Here is a 2,368-nt window from a genome sequence, read left to right as displayed (position 1 = left end):
GGTTTGAATTGGAAGTCCGGAACAATCAGCAAAAGTCACTAAACGCAGGAATTGTGATCTCAGTGCTCCCAGGGATCATTTTCTGTTATTTAGCATAGTTTACCTTGTCGTAATTACTTCTGATAACCTGGTATGGAGGAGATCTGAAGATGTGATGCAGTGACAACTTTTCATAAACAGGACCATAATCCTTGTCTGGTTCAGTTATCTTAGAAATGTTTGTCCTTGGCATTAGGATATCTATTGGGTTTATGTGGCAGGGTCTTGGTAGTGTGAGGGGTGGATTCTGTGAGAGAATGCTCCAAGCGCTCCAAGACAGACCCACCTTGGCCAAAGTCAAGCACATCAATGAGCTTCGTAGAGCCTCTGGGATAACATATTTAAGAGAGGATAAAAACTGCTGCACAACAGCAGCTGGAAGAGAGGGGTGAGAATGTGGAAGAAACAACTTTGCAGACACCAAGGTCAGTGCAGAAGGAGTGGGAGGAGGTGTGCCACATGCTGGAGCAGAGATTCTGTTGCAGCCCGTGGAGGTCCACAGTGGAGCGGGGACTTGCTGCAGGACTTGTGACGCTACTGGGGACCCACACTGGAGCAGTGAATTATTGAAGGACTGGAAGGGACACACACTGCAGCAGTTCATGAAGAGCTGCAGCCCACAGGAAAGACTGACGCTGGAGAAGTTTATGAGGGACTGTCTCCTGTGGGAGGGACCCCATGCTGGAGCAGAGGAAGGGCATGACCACAGTCCTCATTCCCTGTTCCCCTGTTCTGCTTGGGGGGAAAGTGGTAGGGAAGTTGGGAGTGAGTGGAGTTGACCCCAGGAGGAAGGACGGAGTAGAGGGAAGATGTTTTCAGCTTTATTCTTATTTCTCATTACCCTACTGTGATTGGTAATAAAGTAATTTCCCAGAGTCAAGCCTGTTTTGCCCATGATGGTAGTTGGTGTGGTCACTCTTTGTCCTTACCTTGACCCATAAGCCTGTCTTTATATTTTCTCCTCTCATCCAGTTGAGGAGCGGTAGTAATAGAGTAGCTTGGAGTGCAGCTGGTAGCCAGCCAAGTTCAACCCACTGCAGATGCTTACCATTCACATTGAGTACATTGGGGGAAAAAGGCAAGTGCCTTTCTCCTATACCTTGTCTTTTTTAGATTTATCTTTTGTGCACACACCTCTGTGTGTGTGTGTTGGGGATTTGTTTGGGGTGGCTGGTTTTTATCTGTGTGGTTGACTGTGTAGAGTACCACTTCAGCAATGAGAATAGGAAAAATAAAGTTTAGGACTGACAAATAAAAAAGATCTCAGAAGGAGTGAGGTGTAATTAGTTATAGTTAGTTAGGCTGCTGACATACATAAGATAAGTTTTGGGATGTTTAATAGCCAGTGTATGATTGCTGAGACCAGCTATTTTGGCAGGGCCTTTGCAGCATGTTAGGAAAGGAGTAATATAAGAATCTGCAAGCTAATTGTTCCATTTCGTAGTATTCCTGTAATATTTTTTATTTCTGGAGGCAGGAAGATGAGAAGGAACTGCTTGCATGGAGCTCATTTTGGAGATGAATAGATTTGTGTCAGAGTGATGCTGCTTCCTTTGCAAGGGTTTTATTTTGTATAATGCTAATAATGTCACTGTCAGCTGCAACATGGAAATAAATTACACAATGCTAGAAGTTGTTCGTCATAGAATCATAGCATGGTTTGGGTTGGAAGGGACCTTAAAGATCGTGTAGTTCCAACCCCACTCCACAGGCAGGGACACTTCCACTAGACCAGGTCACTCAAGGTTAAAGAAGATTATGCCAAGTGGTTTTTTGAGACAGTGCTGTTCCAAGTGGTGTAGGCTGTGGTAAAGCTTACCAGTTGTTTTCAAGGCTGTTGTTGATGAGCTGTAAAGACTCTTGCTAGCTCTCACAAGCCTGACCCTCCTTGGGTTTTTTTCATACAAGACAGTTTAAGAGAAGGAAACATTATTTTGGTGTTGCTTTTCCAATTCTTGGAATTATTATGTGGAAATTGTGCCATTCCTGGGAAGGAGGGAAAGGGACTGCAAGGAGTACTGGTGCTTACACGTTTGTAGAGAAGGGGCTTGGCATACCGACAAGAGCGTGCAGTAACCATGGTTTCTAAAAGTAACAAAAGAGATGTTCAGAATCTTAGGTTTTTAATTATTGGAAAGCGGTCTTCAAATTAACGTAGCTATTTAAACTGAAGAAGGGGGAAAAACCCCTCACCGTTTTATTTGTTTCTTTTCCCAGTGTCTTAAGTCTTGAACTAATCTTGATAGCTTTTGTATCTTCAGTGCCAAAAAACCAAGACATTGGGTTCAGAAAAGGGTTTGTGTTGTGGGATTCTTTTTATTTCTTTTTT

The sequence above is a fragment of the Nestor notabilis genome, unplaced genomic scaffold, assembly GCF_000696875.1.
Source record: "Nestor notabilis isolate BGI_N333 unplaced genomic scaffold, ASM69687v1 scaffold8629, whole genome shotgun sequence".
Lineage (NCBI taxonomy): Eukaryota > Metazoa > Chordata > Aves > Psittaciformes > Psittacidae > Nestor > Nestor notabilis.
Note: the sequence above shows the minus strand (reverse complement) of the source record.